Source organism: Amblyomma maculatum, chromosome 6, assembly GCF_055883805.1.
Source record: "Amblyomma maculatum isolate TAMU_Amacu chromosome 6, ASM5588380v1, whole genome shotgun sequence".
NCBI lineage: Eukaryota > Metazoa > Arthropoda > Arachnida > Ixodida > Ixodidae > Amblyomma > Amblyomma maculatum.
The window spans coordinates 3,059,927-3,066,194 of record NC_139349.1 but is presented as its reverse complement, the minus strand read 5'-3'; the positions used below and the strand labels follow the sequence as shown (position 1 = coordinate 3,066,194).

Below are 6,268 nucleotides of genomic sequence, written 5' to 3'. Positions count from 1 at the left end.
AATAATCAGCTATTAATTTTCAGTAACGTTAAAGTGCAAGCTACGAATTACTCGCTGCGAAGACATCGTTATAAATTGCGCATGGGCACTGTCATGTTCTGGGAAGCGATTTTACAGGTCGAAAATTTCTTTATCACTAATTATTTAGCAGTGACTAAATCTTATGCGAAGTAAAATATTAGGGTTGCTTCCAAAACAGATGTCGGATATAAAACTATTCCTAAAGAAATGGAGGTCATCTTATCATGCGACTATAAAAATGTATTTATTCCCGAACTAAACACTGATATTTAAGCCCGCATGCAGCTGCTTTACTCCCCTTGTCAGAAATGACGAGTTTTGTCGGAAGATAGCACTTGGACGAAAAGGGATTATAATGATTATAATAGGCTACCAGTAAAGTACATTGATCTAGGTGTATTATGTAATATTTAGGGTAACAATTAGGTGCAGCTGGGAATATGTTTCCCAAACATTCGAGCATTTCTCTAAAGCAAAATGTGCTCACTAAAACTTTTACGGATGCACAGAAGCCTTCAACAACAAAAAAAAAAGAAAAAAAAAAGAAGTGTATATTGGCCCGGGTTTAACGCATGAAAGCGGCATCGGCTATGACGGATGATTGCAGAGGCTGGTTTTGGTGTCGTTTTTTTTTCATTATTAACGCCACATTTACGACGTGGGATTGTTTATTGTGTAGTCAAATCCCACTGCAGGGGAACGCCTTTCGAAACGGTTGGGATTGAATCCCCCGTTCTCGAAATCAGCAGTCGAGCGCCCTTACCATTGAGACATCGCGACAGAAGTTTAAAAACAAAAATAAAAAATAAAAAAGTTGAAATAAAATAAAAATAAAGTACTCACACAACTCTATCGTGCATACAGACGGCATAGTAGGCATAGAGTGGTCTGTTCAAACTGCGTTCTGCTATATGAAGCAGTCTGCGGTGGCATATGTTTTAGTAGCTGCGGTATTCCAAACAGAAACGGGAATATGCGATTTCTGAGCGTTTGCATTAACTTTTATTGACGGCAACGACCTGCTTTGCTTTGACACGGCGGTAACGACAGTACCACTTCGTTTGAGACATTGCATAGCAAAGGATCTCAAGTGCCGAAAACCGCGATGGATGATGTCCTTATCCAAGCATGACATGCTCGATATACGGACAAGTATATATATTTTTTTAATGAAGCGTGGAGTTATAGACTGTTCATATTTATTTTGCAAGAGGCATATAGGTAAGCAAAAGCGCACAGGAACCGCGAAACAAACAAAACACTCCTGTACACGCCGCATGCGCGCGCGTAAATCACTGCGGGCTGGCACACGACGCAAAAACGCATCCACACTGAGTAGGTTTCGCCGTTGAGCCGCAAGGTGGCAACTCTGCTCGATCTCGAGGCCAATTGGGAGGTTGCGGGAGGCAGCGCGTGGGTCCATAGAAACGTTGCGCGACGAACAGATAGCAGTGACTGACTGATGCCGCTGACGCCGCTAGCGAGTGAAGTTAGTGAGAACGGGATGCACGCACCGTGATCCGCTTACCGAGCCGGCGTTTCGGCAACTGGAAAGCACGCTCTCCGCCACTCAGGAAAAAGGGGGGGGGGGGGGGGGGAGCATGGGATTTAGCTCGAACTTAGCTATCGCAAGCCATTATATGTAAAACAACCCTGCATCTGCTTTTACTCCCTGCTGTAAACCTTTCTACAGGATGTCAGAACTCCATTTTGTCTATTGTTTTATTTCTAATATCATTGAGGTTACTTTCGACTGGAGCTGCCTCAATTGATTATGATGGCGTCAAAGCATGAAGGTTTTGCGCAATTGCACCCGTCCATTTATTTCCTCTCTCTGGACTTGTAAGCACATGCTTAGGAAGGCGTAAATAGTTTTGAAGAACGCCGACGTTCCCAGATATATCGCAGCACTGTCGTAGATACTTGAGCTTTGCGTGCCTTGCAGGAGTCAGCCATTATGCGTCTTTATAAAAACTGGAGTGACAGTGTAGCACCGCTACGTCTTCTACTCAGATTAAGGCAACAGCTGGTCACAGGTGACACAGGTTTATTTACTATTACAAAATGAATGTATTTTCATTTTCATTGCTTTCCGATGATTACACAAAAATCAGCGAGCTCACAGAGATAATTACCATCAATATTTTATTTGGAACTAAGAGTTGAGGCTACTTCAAATATTCTTAGACCATATGAACGTACACCAGAACCACGCTTTCACAATCCAGACACACATATGTGGAAAGTAGGCACTCTGCACATGCTGAGTCGGCATCATTTCGTAACGCTCCTTATCAATCCACTCGGCGTGGAAGCATCGCAGATCTGCGCTCAATAAGCACTAGATGCGCACCTCGAGCGCCTTCAGTATGGTCGTCATGACTCCACTGAATTAGGACAGCAGAAGAGTAGCTATCACTATTCTTAAGCGCACTGAGATACAACGTTGTTAGGTTTTTCTGTTCTCTTTTGATTTTGCGCATCCGTGATAAGAACAGTGTTGGCGTCGAGGTAGAACATCTGCCTTGCGTTCAAAAGGAGCGTGGTGCGAATTCCGGTGCCGCGCATATTCCCCAACGCATTTTTAGACATCAAGAAAAAAATCCGCGTGTCGATAAAATTGCATAGGCAGGTTTGGGGTGCGACCAGATGCCGGCGAACATCTCTGGAAAGGTACCCTCCCTCTACAGAGCCTGATTTGGCCACGCTACTGTAATAATTAGCCCCAACCTCGTATTAATGCTCCAGCAAACCTCTGACCCTCATTCCCCAGCTGCTGCGAAGCAACTGACCACGGCTGCGGTCAGACCAGTAATACAGCAAAGGGGGCTAATGGCTTCGGAACGGCCGCCATTGGAAACTGACCCTGGCAACGTTGTACGCTAGAGCCCTAGCTGGTGAGGCTAGTTTAGCAGTGCTCTTTGTGGAACTAGCGGGCATAAAATGGGATATCATAGGGTTCAGTGCTGTTAAAAAGGCAATTGAGGCATATACTCGGTGGACATTTATTGTGTTGTCGAGGTTTACCGGGGCGAACTAGAAGTAGGGTTCCGTGTCAATAAGGATATGGCTGGTAGTATAGATGAACTCTATGTCATTAATGAGAGCGTGGCAGGCATCGTAATTAAGCTGAGCAAGCGGCATTAAGTGAAGTTTGTGCAGGCTTTCACGCCTACATGTAGTCATGATGACCAGACAGACGAAAGCTTCTACGAAGATGTAGAATTGCCAACGAGAAAAGTAAAGACGCAGCTGTAATAATCGACGACTTCAATGCTAAGGTAAGGAAAAAGCAGACTGAAGACAAGGCAGTGGGTGGGTGACCATGGCTTTAGAGGGGAGTTATTATATGTGTTTGCAGAGCGGAATAACTTAAAAATCATGAATACCTTTTTTGACAAACGCAAGAACCGGAAGTGGACATGGAAAAGCCCTAACGGGGAGACCAAAGAAACTTCCTTCATACTGTGTTCTAACCACGGCATTATGCAGGATGTAGAGGTAATCAAAAATGCGATGCAGTGGCAACAGGTTGGTAAGTCTCGAATTAATCTAAATCTGAAGGAAAGAAACATATTTGTAAGAACGAAGTCCATCAACGAATTAGCGGTAAGAGGGAGGGCAGAGAATTCAATATCTCGCCTCAAAATAGATATTTAGCTTTAACTGAGAATGACGAATTTAATGTAAAAGCGATGAATGATTCCTTCAAAGATACCATTACTGAGTGCGTGGTAGAGTAGGAGGCAGGATAGTTAGAGAGCATACCGGCAAATGATCTAAGCAAACGAAAGATTTCATTAAGAAACGTTAAAATATGAAAGCTTACAACCAAACAGACAAGGTAGAGCTGGCAGAGCTGTCAAAGGTAATAAAAAAATGCAAATTATTCGACATAAGGAAGGCTATATTGGAGAAAATCTCGCGTGCTCTATAGAACGGGGGTAGCCTTAAAGCGGTGAAGAGGAAATTGGGCATAGGCAAAAATCAGATGTACTCTCTAAGGAACAAAGCGAGCAATGTCATCACGAATATCGTCAAGACAGTCAAAGTAAATGAGGAGTTCTATACTAATCCCTACAGGAGCAGAAGTAGTAAGGACAATAATGAGATTGGCAATAGTAAAAATCAGGCAGACGTCCCCGGACTAACGAAGGACGAGGGGAAGAAAGTTTTAGAAACTATGAAAAGGGAGGAGGCTGCTGGGGAGGATCACGTAACTACAGCTTTGTTGAAGGACTGGGGGTTATCGTGCTAGGAATACTGGTCACCCTGAATTCTCATTCACTCTTGTCATCGACGGTACCGGAATCGTAGAAGAAGGCTAATATTATGTTAGTCAAATATTTAGGGGAATCCCCCAAGGTTGAGTAGATTTGTAATAAGGGAGTAATTACTCATTGCATCCACCCAAGCGCAGCCATACGGCTACAAAGGAAAGCTATATAGCTTTCTCAGAAACTTCGTAGTTAAAGAAAAATTCGTCCTAATCCGGGAATCGAACCCGGCACCACCGCCTTTCTGGGGCAGTCGCTCTACCGACTGAGCTAACCAGGACGGTCAGCAGAGCAGACGGTAGGGCGAGAGCGAATTGATCTATAACTCGAAGTGGGAATGGTGTTAGTCAAATATTTAGGGGAATCCCCTAAGGTGGAGCAGATTTGTAATAAGGGAGTAATTACTCATTGCATCCACCCAAGCGCAGCCATACGGCTACAAAGGAAAGCTATACAGCTTTCTCAGAAACTTCGTAGTTAAAGAAAAATTCGTCTTGATCCGGGAATCGAACCCGGCACCACCGCCTTTCCGGGGCAGTCGCTCTACCGACTGAGCTAACCAGGACGGTAAGCAGAGCAGACGGTAGGGCGAGAGCGAATTGATCTATAACTCGAAGTGGGAATGGTGTTGGTCAAATATTTAGGGGAATCCCCCAAGGTGGAGTAGATTTGTAATAAGGGAGTAATTACTCATTGCATCCACCCAAGCGCAGCCATACGGCTACAAAGGAAAGCTATACAGCTTTCTCAGAAACTTCGTAGTTAAAGAAAAATTCGTCTTGATCCGGGAATCGAACCCGGCACCACCGCCTTTCCGGGGCAGTCGCTCTACCGACTGAGCTAACCAGGACGGTCAGCAGAGCAGACGGTAGGGCGAGAGCGAATTGATCTATAACTCGAAGTGGGAATGGTGTTGGTCAAATATTTAGGGGAATCCCCCAAGGTGGAGTAGATTTGTAATAAGGGAGTAATTACTCATTGCATCCACCTAAGCGCAGCCATACGGCTACAAAGGAAAGCTATACAGCTTTCTCAGAAACTTCGTAGTTAAAGAGAAATTCGTCCTGATCCGGGAATCGAACCCGGCACCACCGCCTTTCCAGGGCAGTCGCTCTACCGACTGAGCTAACCAGGACGGTCAGCAGAGCAGACGGTAGGGCGAGAGGGAATTGATCTATAACTAGAAGTGGGAAAGGTGTTGGTCAAATATTACTTTCCTTTGTAGCCGTATGGCTGCCCTTGGGTGGATGCAATGAGTAATTACTCCCTTATTACAAAGCAAATATTATCTTAATTCATGAGAAAAGGGACGCTAAGGATTTAAAAAATTACTGTCCAACAGCTTACTATTGGTTGCGTATAAGGTATTTACTAAGGTAATGGCTAACAGGATCAGGATAACCTTAGGCTTCATCGAACAAAATATCAAGCAGGTTTTAGGAAAGGGTACTCTGCAATTGATCATACCCATACCATCAACTAGGTGATCGAAAAATGCTCGCAATATAACCAGCCCTTATACAATGCACTCAGTGATTACGAAAAAGCATTTGACTCTCTAGAAACTTGGGTAGTCATGCAGGCTTTGAGAAATAAGGGGGTAGACTAGAAATAGAAACAGACTAGAAATAGAGGAGTAGGGGGTAAAGTAATGGAAGGTATCTAAAGTGAGTGCACAGCGAACATAGTTCTGCATAAATAAAGTAAAATATTTCCATGAATAAATGTTTTAGGCCAAGAGACACAATCTCCCCAGTACTATTCACAGCTTGCTTAGAGGAAGTATTCAAAGACTTGAAATAGGATCAGTTGGGGATACGGGTTGATAGAGAATGCCTCAGTTATCTGCGATTCGTTGATGATATTGCCTTGCTAAGGAACTCGAGGGATGAACTGCAAAGAATAATTGGTGGCCTAGAAAGTAGCTAGTAGGTAGTGTGCGCGTGTGTTGTGTTTCTTCGCCTGTGTTT

At 44.1% G+C, this 6,268-nt stretch overlaps 2 non-coding genes across 2 annotated transcripts; both read right to left on the bottom strand.

Moving 5' to 3' along the window:
- Nucleotides 1-4,504: 4,504 nt before the first annotated feature.
- TRNAS-AGA (transfer RNA serine (anticodon AGA)) lies at nt 4,505-4,578 on the bottom strand. Its single transcript has one exon. It is a non-coding gene; the product is annotated as a tRNA-Ser (tRNA).
- Nucleotides 4,579-5,359: 781 nt separating this feature from the next.
- On the bottom strand, nt 5,360-5,433 carry TRNAS-GGA (transfer RNA serine (anticodon GGA)). The gene has a single exon. It is a non-coding gene; the product is annotated as a tRNA-Ser (tRNA).
- Between the last annotated feature and the right edge of the window lie 835 nt (nt 5,434-6,268).